The sequence below is a fragment of the Amblyomma americanum genome, chromosome 1 (genome assembly GCF_052857255.1).
Source record: "Amblyomma americanum isolate KBUSLIRL-KWMA chromosome 1, ASM5285725v1, whole genome shotgun sequence".
NCBI lineage: Eukaryota > Metazoa > Arthropoda > Arachnida > Ixodida > Ixodidae > Amblyomma > Amblyomma americanum.
Window position 1 is genome coordinate 101,660,750 of NC_135497.1, and position 12,106 is coordinate 101,672,855.

Consider the following 12,106-nt stretch of genomic DNA (forward strand, 5'->3'; position numbering starts at 1 on the left):
AACTAGGGGCATGTCTTGTAGCATCAATGCAGTCCGTATTCAAACACGCTTCCTCGGTTCTTGCTAAAAAATAATTTGTTCTATAATGCACGACTTATGTGTGTTGTACAGTATGTGTCATACTTAGAATATACTTAGAAGTAAGATGGCAAAACGTGGCCGCCGCACTTCGCGAAGCGGTGCCGCCGAAAGCCGGCAACAATGTGAGTCACCAGACGTATGCAAGAAGAGAGCGGGCGGCCGTACTGACTGCGCATGCAATTTTGGCTGTGATTCTCGTCGCCTGTCGGAGGCATCGGTTTGCAAAGCGGCGGCTTCGGGCTAAGCATTGTAGCCTTTTTCGGACCCCCTCCCTTCTTCCATACCCATACCCCTCCAGCCGGCTCTGAGCAGTAATCACCGCAGAGGGAAGGAGCAAATAGAGCCGCACCCCACCTACCTTGATGCTACATTGGAGATTGAGAAGCCTATAGCGTTGGCACTGGAGCTCATGCATTATCTACGCTGACATACTTGCAGGCTTTTCGCGCGATAGGCTTGCTTGAATGCATCGATATAATTTATCTGCACACCCGAATCACGTAAACTTTTCCTGCAAACCTGACGCAGAGAAACGATGCCCGCAAGACGCGAAGGGTAAAACGGGTAAGTTTTGCACGGTCGCCGGTTGTAGCAGCGCGTCGCACGCTGTAGCCAGCAGGGACAGCCCCTTTCTCATACCAGCGTTCATGAGCCACCGACGTCAGCGGGAGGCGCCACAACATACAAAGAGCAAATCGCTGAACATTAGCAGAATATCGGGGAAAACCGCGCCATTTTACCCCGTCACTCAGCACGGAACAAGTACGCGTCCTTCGCGAAGTTTAGACACTCTCCTCACCTCACTAATGCTCTGCAACCTCAGCTGGCGTGACAAAGCTGTGCTGTCTGGAGATTGGGGTAGATTCAAAGCACAGTCTATACTCATGTAACACTGCCATTATCTCTCCTTATTTTCCTTACCCTTCCCCTATTTCCTTGAACATTTGGCTTCGTTCTTTTTAACTGGGCATCAGTGCTGCTGCTGTTGGTCTCTTTTCGTTGTCCTTCTCAATAAGTTAGTGGCACGCACCCACTGCGGGGAATTGATCAGGACACAGGCGGTCACTGACAGATACTTAAAAATGTTTTTGAAATAAGCAACAAAAAAATACTGCAGGTTCGATGATTGAAATTGAGAACAATTCAGAAAGTGTGCGATTGTTGACTGAAACTGGGAACTCAACCTACGAGGTGGTGTGGTCGAAAAGAACCACGGTGCTGTAAATTTCACGAAGCCTGACAACATGCAGGGCGTGTGTTTTCCCGTTAGAACATGCTAATAGCCTCCATGGCCGTCCTCTGTCTACTCTTCTCCTACTGCCTGTATTTTTGCTCTCCTGACTGTCACTCTAGTCACCTTTTATTTTCACCGGCCACAGTTTACGTGATCGATCGTAGGCAGTTTCTACAATTCCCTTTTCCTCCTCCTTTTGTAAGTAAAATCACTGCTACCAGCGCCACATTTCCTACTGCTAAACAATGGGCGAAAGCGAAGCGCGGGGGAGCAGTGAGCTACAGCCCGTCATCAACGCGGAAAGAGTTTCGAAGGCCGCGCAGTGTAGTTAGGAGCTCCAGGAAGAAATGGCTTCACATTTACGGCAGTGTTACGCGAAATTCTGCAACAGCTGGCGTTCAACTCGATCGCGAAGTCCAATCTGCTTTCTTATGTTTCGATATGCTACATTTCAATCCCTGTCTATAAAACATGCCTGGCCTAGAGGGTTAAATAAATAAATGAATAAATAAATAAATAAGTAAAGATATTCACAGGATACAATAAATGACAGCGTCTCTCATATCTAGACAAAGAGCTATAGATATTACTAAAATTTACAGCGCCCCTGCTCTCATTCTCCTAATCAGAAGCAGTTCCGCGGTCCAGCCGCTGGCAAGCATTAGCCACTTGTGTCGAGACGCCAACTGGGCAGGTTCATTCCAGCCAGGCGAATACCGGCACATGCACGAGACGCGTCCCAGGCGCCGCGAGCCTCACGCGAGCGCCAATCCAAGCAAGTGCCTCCAAGCCGCCAGCCTGGCTAATGCATGTGGCTATTGCTTACAACATCTCTCCTGAAAGAAAAGCAAACTCTTGCGAGGAACGACACAACATCCACACCTGGTGTGCCGGTGGGGGCTTCAGGGCAGGTGGTTTGTGAATCTTCTGGAGAGACTGAAGTCCCAGGGAGTGTTAGTGCTTTGTCGTCTTCATGTACGTCGCCACACAGATTCCTCGTATACAACGTCTTGGTTGTCTCTCTCTTCCGCAGGATGGAGAAAAGGGATAAGATGGGATCGAGTTCACCATATAGTGCCGTCTCTAGTGTCAACTATGTATGACCAAGGCTAGCTTGCGGGAGCCACGACGTTCCCTTTTCGATTTAAGTCTTTAACCCAGACTTCATCACTTTCCAGAAGGTTGAGAAGTTGCCGTACGCCATGTCGTCTATCGTAAATTCTTCGCTGCTGTTCGCGGTATTGGGTTTTAAAATTCCGAAGTTTAGTGGCATCTGGCAAACGGGGAACAAGTCTTCAAGGCATCGGCAGCGGCAGCGGCAGCAGCAGCAGCGGCAGCGGCAGCGGCAGCGGCAGCAGCAACAGCGGCAGCGGCAGCAGCAGCAGCAGCAGCAGCAGCAGCAGCAGCAGCAGGGCATTCCCAACGGCTTGTCTAAAGGTCAAGATTCAGTGAAGGCCGTGACCGTGACCACCATCACCGCCACCGTTACAATAGAAACTGTTATGACAGACATGCCGCGACAAGAGCTGTTCTCGGACACGGAAGATGAAGATGACGTTCCTGAGCAGCAGATTCGTGGCAGTCAGTGGTGGCGGCAGCGAGCGGTGTACGTGCTCCGCGGCCTCGACAATTTAGCGTCGCCTTCCTTGCGGGGTGCCCCCTTCCACTGGCAGCAGCTCCAGCGGCAGCACCAGCAAGACGAGAGGGAAGACCGGCAGCAGGCATTACTGGCTGCCATGGCCGGAGAAGCGGACGAACGCTATGTGGAAAAGCTCCAGAGGCCACTCCTCATATGTGCTATGTGGGGACTGTTTGTTGGCCTCTGGAAGCTGTGGTACGTTGCAACAGCGATGTACCTCGTTGCCGATGCATGGCTTATCTTGAGGTTGTGGCCACAGGAGGGGAAGCGCCTCGTCGTCGCCCTTTTCTTCCTCAACGTGCCGCCACTGCTCCTGTGGTTTCTGTACTTTGAACAGGGCGTGGCCAACATGACCATACAGTAGGCCGGCGGCCATGCTTATGAGGGGGTCTTTCTGTCACCTGCGAAGCAGCGGCAATCTTTCCGTTTCAGAACAGTCGAGCATCTGAGATACCTTCAGCACTGTGCACACCAAGTCAAGCTCAATTGTCTTTTCGCTGCTTGAGTTCTCGACACCAATCGAGCCTCAAGGGGCGCCCAGGGTGGCAGCCCCTGGGTGGACCACACTGCCCTCAGCCGTTGCGACTGACGTCTTTCTTTTGTCATTGGGAAGCGGCAGGACGACCAAGACCCAGCAGCAGCGCAGCCAAGCCAAGCCAAGCAAGTGCAGCCAGCCAGCCGGCCTAGCTACTGCATGTGGCTACTGCCTACAACAGCTTGGAGCTAATAAACAGGCTGAAGTTCAAGTTCGGACGCGCAACATATGGGTGAATAAATTTATTATTTAATTATTATTTTTATTACCGAGTTAATGAATCAACCAGACAGTTCAGCCTAAATAAGGGGAAGACGAAGGTTGGGGGTTTCTGCGACTCGTTGTTCGCACGAAATTTAAAAATGCGTTCACGGTTATAACGTCCTCCCTTACAGTATTATTTGGCCATCGCCGGACTCTTGGGTGATCGCTCCTATGGAATGCAAGCCATTAACCTTGCGAAGCCGGCAGCAGTCTTCGATGACTGACCATAAATCAGTTCCTGTTTCAGCAGATCCCTCTCAGGATCGGTGTCAAAGAAAACGTTCTTCATTCAACAAGGCCAAAGCAGTGCCTGGCACGGACCACAACAATGAAAAGCTAGCAGAATAAGAATGGGTTGGTGCGCATTTTGGAGGCACTCTGGGGTCATGAATAGGCGTGTACAACTATACCTCAAGAAGCAAGTGCACAAAGTTGCGTCTTGACAGCAGTCACCTGTGGAACGGAGTCTTGAAGCTTAACTAAAAGGCTCAAAATTTAGTCGCGGACAGCGTAGCGAGCAATGCAAGAGAAAATGAAGAGAACAGATCATCAAACGATATAGTTGAAATCATGGGCAGGACATGTAATGCGAAATCAAGACAGCCGATGGGCCGCCAATACTGGAAGGTCTCCGAGAGAAGGCAAGTGCAGTAGGGGGCGGCAGAAAGTCAGGTGGGCAAACTAGATTAGGAAGTTTGCGGGGCTATGGTGACGGCAGCTGGAACAAGACGGAGTTAATTGGAAGAAAATGAAGTGGCCTTTGTCCCTCCGTGCACACAGGCCGATGATGATGATGACAATTGCGCAAATTTCTTCAAAATTGAGGGGACAAATCGCTTTCCATTCTCCGTACCTGACAGGAACACGTGTTGGCAGGATAGCAACCAGCCTTCCTATTGTATTAGTTTAAACGTAGCTGATGAGTCGCGAAAGTGATTGCGGCTGCCGGTTGTCGTCACACAAGCCCACTTGCGGCTTCAACGCTCCCGTTCTTGTATTCTGGGCTTGTATAAAGGTGTTCAGTAAAGGATAGTCAATAGCATAGTATCATTCTTTGATTTTTAATTTCAAAATTATCAAGAAATGATCGAAACAAATCGTCGCCTCCATTTTGTAGTTACCTTAGACAATATTATCTAGAGGGAGGAGTGGCGCCATCGTCTATGCGAGTCTTTTAGAGAGCGCTTCTTCCACCACGGGAATGCCAGGAAGATGGGGTTTCATTTTTGGCTTGGCATAGTTGGTCCGTAAACGTGGATTTCACCTCTGAATCAGTAGCCGCGTCGCCATGCTCCCCTCTTCGCACACGTTGAGCTTATTTGATAATGTATTTATTTATCTACTTAGCTATTTATATACTCTAAGAGCATTTTCGGGTATTACATAGGGAGGAGTCAGTAAAGCAAAAATGATAACAACAAGCACGTGAGTAAACATTGCACTTCCCTGAATTTAACTATTCTTTTTTTAATAAATTTAACGCAAGTGTGCGGCTGCTTTACTAACTTTAAGAGCATTTCTTCGTGGTTTATCTCGAGAAGTGTCATTCCTACGGCTGAATTCACATTTCATGCCGAACAAAAGCCAAGCATAATACCAAACCTCATCTACCATGTATTAGTACTCCTGTTCATCGCGGGATAGTTACCACAGCTCCATCTTTCCCTCTAGGAAATATTAAGAAACTCTGATACTCACAACTTTGCTATCGCTGTTAAATTAAGAAATCAGTTAACAAAAATGGGTATCTAGTTCAATTTGTGCAGCTATAGCTATCCTGATTCGTTTTCTCTTGCAATCCATAGGAGGCAATTCACTGACGTAGGAATCGCAACGACTGCACTGAAAAACTTCTTTACTGTTCTCGAGGAATATTCTATTCGTCTTGCTTAGTTTGACATTTACGTTCAGTGGTCCTTAAAGCGAGTTAGGAACCTGACAGGCTGGTTAGCAGCCTTGCGATCTTCGCACCTCTTGCACAATCACATGGGCTCACGCTACTACACATGTTGCTGCAGTGTGGGTAACGTCTTTTGCTTCCTATGGGTGCGCGAATAGTACTTTCTGAGAACCGAGACATGTACGAATAGCGCAGGTTCGCTGTGAAATCGAATTAGAATAGTACCACTAAAATCCAAATAAATACGCATCGAGCAGTGATTAAAACCAACTCCATTGTGAATCAAATATTTTTACGATTATTCGCTGCCTGTGTGAGTATTCTCACAAAATAAATGATAGTGCCACACTGAGAAGCGCTAACGGCGGCACTGCGGTACGGATGTAGGCCTTATAGAGCTATGGAGAGAGCTGGCAAATGAGGCAACACTCATCTCCGCATGGGGTACGTGAAGTCAGAATATTAGCTGTACGACCATCATGTCAAAATGACAGGGCAATTATCTTTTGATACTTATGCCGACACTGTAAATCTAGCGGCATATTTCAGTATCTGAGGAGCGAGAGCTGCGTAGGAATCATGGTTTTTGTGAGGGCACATAACAGCAGGGTCTGCTAAACCTACCCCAGCCCTTCTCGTGTAGCCCAGTCTTAGAGCACATATTCGATCATTATGAACGCTGCCACAAGAATGGAAATGAATAGTGGCGGCGTGGAACCTTACAAACCTCGCAGATCGATAGCATCAGTGTGCGGTTGGCCGTCTGAATGGACCGTTTTCTTTAATGGCCATGGAAGAAAACTACGGCATGCCTCAGTAGACATTCTTATTCGAAAAAAATTCGATTAATTTCGAATCGTTTGGAATAATTTTGAACGAATACAATTTGATTCGCTCAGCCAATCAATCGAATAGAAAGATATTTGATCCACTGCTAAAAAATTTCTAATATTTGCACGCCAGTATACTGCTGCCGAAGCGTTTAACATACAATTTCGTATGAGGCGCTTTCTTAAGTGTAAATGCGTTGGCAACACAGCATGTCCTATCCGGGAACTTCCTCTGTTGCCTGCTGTTAATCGCTGTAGTCGCTGCTCCATTCAAGCAGAATGCCCTCCTCTCGGGCATTGTTTGAGCAGTGTGTTCAATGCGTGACGTTTCCTTTGTGCGAATTCTGGTAACAATATTTTCTTTGGTCTTTTTTAGTTAAAATATACGCCCTTAACTGTCTACTCATTCAGGCCAGTCAGGTGCGGGCAACAATTGGGCCAAGGGCCACTACACCGAAGGAGGCGAACTGGTGGAGTCCGCGCTGGACGTGGTCCACAAAGAAGCGGAGGCATGCGACTGCCTCCACGGCTTCCAGATGACGCACTCCTTCGGCGGTGGCACCGTTTCCGGCATGGGGACACTGCTCCTGGTCAAGATCCTGGAAGAGTACCCCGATCGCCTCATGAACACGTTCAGCGTGGTCCCCAGTCCTAAGGTTAGTGACAACACCCTTTGGATGCGAATTCGTAGTACCCGTGGGGCATCAGACATGCCACATTTATAAGGGGCTGCGTTCCACCTCCAGGTGTCGGACACCGTCGTGGAGCCCTACAATGCCACCCTCGCTGTGCACAAGTTGCTGGAGTACTCGGACGGTACATTTTGTATTGACAACGAGGCTCTCTACGACATCTGATTCTGGGCCCTCAGTATCACGACTCCCACCTACTGAGATCTCAACCACATGGTTTCTGCAACAACGTCGGGTGTAACCACATGTCTAGGGTGGGTGCCTAACTTTATCTATATATGTACACTAAATCATCACGCCTCGGAACCCCAAAACGCTATAGCAAAGTGAGAACGCTGTCAGGTTGGTTGCTTACTGTGCACGGAGCCGCGGTAGTCTCGTTACTGAAGGACGAAAACATGCGCGAAAGAACGCCCTTCTCCTGTCTGAGCTCTTATTCGCGAGTGTTTCCGTCTTGTTGGATTCAGTCTCTCGCGGTTCCTCGCACAAAACTCCGGTTGCAGCTTGCGTAGCAACAAAAACCGTTGCGGTCCTATGACGGGAACAATCAAGCATCCTGAGTGCGCTTACTGAGCGTAGGGTACCTTAGACATGGTCAGAGTGCTCTACCATATTTCTGCTTCGGATATGAGGGAAGCAGACAGTGATCCACTTGTTCCAAGCAGACAGCAAGTGACGCAGACATGCTGAAAAGCCAAAAATTTATTGTAGTACAAGCTTGTGCCCTGGAGAGAATGAGATCGGTGGTGTTGACGGTGGCTAGCGCTTGGAAGCTGTCTGGATTGGAATGGCTAATGGCGAATTCCAGTCTGCGATACAGAGCACATCTCCAAATCCGCGAAGGAGCAAGATATCGAGAGAATCTAGGAAACATGCCCTCACTGTCTAATGAGAACTAAGGACCTGAATCCACATCGTCTATTGAAACGCGCATATCGGTTTCGGGGAGCAACAAAACGTGCTCTGGATGGCCCATTGAATTACGCCACAAGTATGTCAACCGCGCTCCGTTGACACGTGATTTGAACTTTTCCGAAAAGTCGGCGCACACTGTAGTGAAAGTCATTATTGACGCAGAATCTAACACAGGTGAATGCGGTGCTTCGCTTACCTGGTAGCGTCAAATACCCTGACGCCAGATGGGTTGTCGTGTGTGGCGAAAAAGGAAAGAATGCAAACGAAGCGTGATATATCCAGCGTAGTTCAGAGCGGAGTGTTTTCCGACAGCACTTGACACATATAATAACGATATTCGCACCGTTGCATTCGGAACCTTGGGGGATGTGACTAGGCTACCACAGAAAGCAGTCTGTAGAAGAAAATAAACCCTTAGATGCGACGCACATACATTGCCCGTGTCTTCCGCTCGAATTTTTATCAATCGTTGACCTGCCGCCGTAAAAACGCTCCATGAATCCGGGCAGTTACGGCGTTCAGCGTTTGCTATACCAAGCTGTTGAGAGCTGGGTACACTCGCTAATACGAGCTCCAGTCCTTAAATAATTTTTTTTATTTACACGAAGCAGACCTTTGTCATCCTGTAATGCGAAAAGGCAGCGTGCTACGTATCTCTTCGGATATAATATTATCCGAACTGAATTTCAGAGCACAGTTACACTTTTCCAATACAATCATTTGTGGAGTTGAAAAGAAACTCTGATTAAAGTTTCTGTGCTCAGGAATGACCAGCGCGAGTTCTGAAAAGGATTTAAGACTGTATCTCGGTGTATACGGCGCTTCTCTAAATATCGAGCTCGGGAGCAGTTTTTGCGTTGTAAAGTGCACCTGTAAAGTGCGCAGAGCCTTTCATCCCGTTGTCCTTAATGATTTCGAGCCGGTATGTTCACGAACATTCCCCTTGTTGCGGCTTGTTTTGGTCATTAGTTCTTGCGTTCCTAGTATTCTGTCTGAAGGAAGCGCCGATGACGACAGCGCTCTATATTCTTCTCGCACTTGTGTGCCATCAAAAAGAGACTTATTTCCGTAGCAGAGACAAGAAAGCCTGCATGCTGGCCAGCATTCAGGTTTTGCAATGACACTAACTGCTTCTTATGTGGAGTCCCACGTGAGGTCCTTTTAAGACGCGTCTGAACCAAGTTATATGATCGGAATCGCCGCTACTTTTTGTGGGATTTCTTTTATTAAAGGATAGAAGCTTGGAATGATCAACTTCTCCAGAATAGAGCACTTAGGAACTGAGTTCAATGTCCCAAGTAAGCAGGAAGTATTAGAACAACAATAACTCTGATGTTAAATGTGCTAAAATGGGTGAGGACGCGGCAGGATGGGTTGGCGCGTTTTTAAGAGGAGATAATGGAATGTCAAAGGAAGCAAAGAAGTGAGGGTGAGGGCCAAGGAGGGTCAGAAAATGGGGATGAGTTCGACATTCGGGCAGAGTTTTGAAAGTTAAGGTGAGGGTGCAAAAATCAAGACTGAGATGATCTGCCAATACCTTGTTCCAACCATCCTAACCAAAGCGACATCGTTGGAAAGTCTGAGTCGGTCGCTTTTCAAGCCTATTCGCTTTCCTCTCAGGTTTACTGGGCAGCTGAACGCTGACCTTCGCCAACTGGCCGTAAACATGGTACCATTCCCACGCCTGCACTTCTTCATGTCTTGCTTTGCTCCACTCACGTCCAGACAAAGCGAACAGTACCGGGCACTGACTTTGCAGGCGTTGACACAGCAGATGTTCGATGCCAAAACATGATGGTTGCTTGCGACCCCCGCCATGGTCGTTACATGACAGTGACGGCGATCTTCAGAGGACGAATGAGCTTGAAAGAAGTCGAAGAACAAATGCTGGAAATCCAGAACAAGAATTCTTCCTTCTTCGTCGAGTGGCTCGCGAACAACGTTAAGACCGCAGTCTGCGACTTCCCACCTCGTGGTCTCAAGCTGTCTGATACTTTCATTGGCAACAGCACGGCCATCCAGGAGCTCTTCAAGCGAATCTCCGAGCAGTTGACGTGTAAGCGGCGCTCGTTCTTGAACTTCTCTTTTTGGCCACATGCCTGCATTATACCGCTTACTCATACCTATTGTAACAGCGTACAAGTTGTAGTACCTGTGAACAACGTCTGGTGACCAAGCGTACTTATGTTTTTCGCAGCCATGTTCCTCCGCAAGACCTTCTTGCATTGGTACACCGGGGAGGGCATGGAGGAAGCGGAGTTCACCGAGACAGAGGAGTACTACATGAACGATCTGATCTCAGAATACCAGCAGTACCAGGAAGCTACATTCGAGGAGGAAGAGGGAGAGTTCCAAGGCGTATAGAATGTAGAGGCTTAACTATTTTTTTTTACTTTTTAAACCGGTGGAGACAGCAGATACAGCCTTTCTTGCAAGTTGGCTTTTCCGTAAAGTGTTGTATTCTTCGTGTCATTTTGCCCTTCCAGCAATCCACTCTTTTCGCCTCATACCTTCACTCAATGTGCCAGAGGAACATTCCCTCTGGACTCGGCACCTCCTGACAGGCATTTTATTAACCTGACAATGCGCTTCGGAATACGTCACCTACCCAGGTAGCAGCTGAACTCCTTGAGGGGTCATTACGAAAGGTACAAAAATGGCTTATTTTATATGAATTGAGACTCCTTAATAACATGTTTAAAATATAAAATTACCATCAGTTAAAACATCTGATAGTAGAAAGAATTGTTATATTGGCGATATCTTTTGTCCGCACTTTGAATCCAGAACAAAGGGGTTTGCTTCGATTAGCAGCACACACAAAGCAGTATTCGTTCACTGATTCCATCCAAACTTCTGAAGACTAAAAGCGGTGTGGCAGTGTTCAGAGCACGGCACTCTGTAAAGGGCCTTCTTGCACCACCCACAACGCATTCTTATTTACTTGCGGATGCTTTTTCAGAGCTCCCGTAAGACTCACTTTTGCACAGACTCACTTTTGCGGGAGACTGCCAATCTATCCCTCGTCCAAAGAGCTGACGCTTGGTATCACGGTGGGCAGTTGGCAATTGTACTGAATTTATTATTTATCCATTGTCGTGCCGATACGTAAGAATAATAAGCTCTTTTCCAACATTTCCTTATACAGGACTGTCTCCTTGACTTCAGTCGTCTGCAAGACTATTTAAGCTATTGCCCTCGAGAGACTTACATGTATCTCAAATGCCAGGAACTTTCTTCCTGATGAGCAAATAGGATTGCGATGGCACCGGTGCACCGTCTACTCTATCCTCGACATTGTGTCTACTTCGCAGGACGCTTGAGCTTAGGGGAATGCCAGTATCCTTGTCCTGCTGGATGTCACTCAGGTTGCCTCGGGTTGCGCGTCTGCTCAAAGTATGACATACGTTACCTGATTCTCTTCTCTTCTGGTGTACAAAAGAGGTTTTCGTTGTTTTCATGTTTTCATTTTTCTTGCATACTCCAACTGCTACCTCTGCTGACCGTTATTTCCGCTTTTTCTCCTGTCTCATAGCTGTGTAAGCCTGAACCATATATATACTGCACATTTGTCGTTTTATATAATTCAAATATTTAACTGTTGTAATGACACTGAAGAGCAAAAAAACGCTTTGAAGGCTGTGTTGCGTCTAGGGCCATTTATTTTCTGGATTTATTTTTTCCAAAATTGGGGGGGGGGCATAAATGGGCGATATTTTGTGAGCTGTGATTCGGGTACAGATAGGATTGTTCAGCAAAAGATTCCACAGTTCAGTTTTTATCAGGTCATTTTTTGAGGCAGCTGACAATTTGGTTTCAGCCCTCGTCTTTGTGCCGGACATAAAATGCCCCATTTTTATACATTGGTTTGGAAAAAAATAATAAGGTAATGGCGGGTTGCACTCCAACCTCCTATTAAATCAGGTATTTCATTTTTCCTGCTTCGTTTTAAATATTTCGCTGCGTACGATATCAACTGTAGCACGGCAGTTCTGCGTCCGTGAAACACAGTCCTG

At 47.4% G+C, this 12,106-nt stretch overlaps 1 pseudogene; it reads left to right on the forward strand.

Annotated features, from left to right (window-relative positions):
• The first annotated feature begins 4,103 nt into the window (after positions 1-4,103).
• On the forward strand, positions 4,104-10,454 carry LOC144112879 (tubulin beta chain-like; annotated as a pseudogene).
• The last annotated feature ends 1,652 nt before the right edge of the window (positions 10,455-12,106 follow it).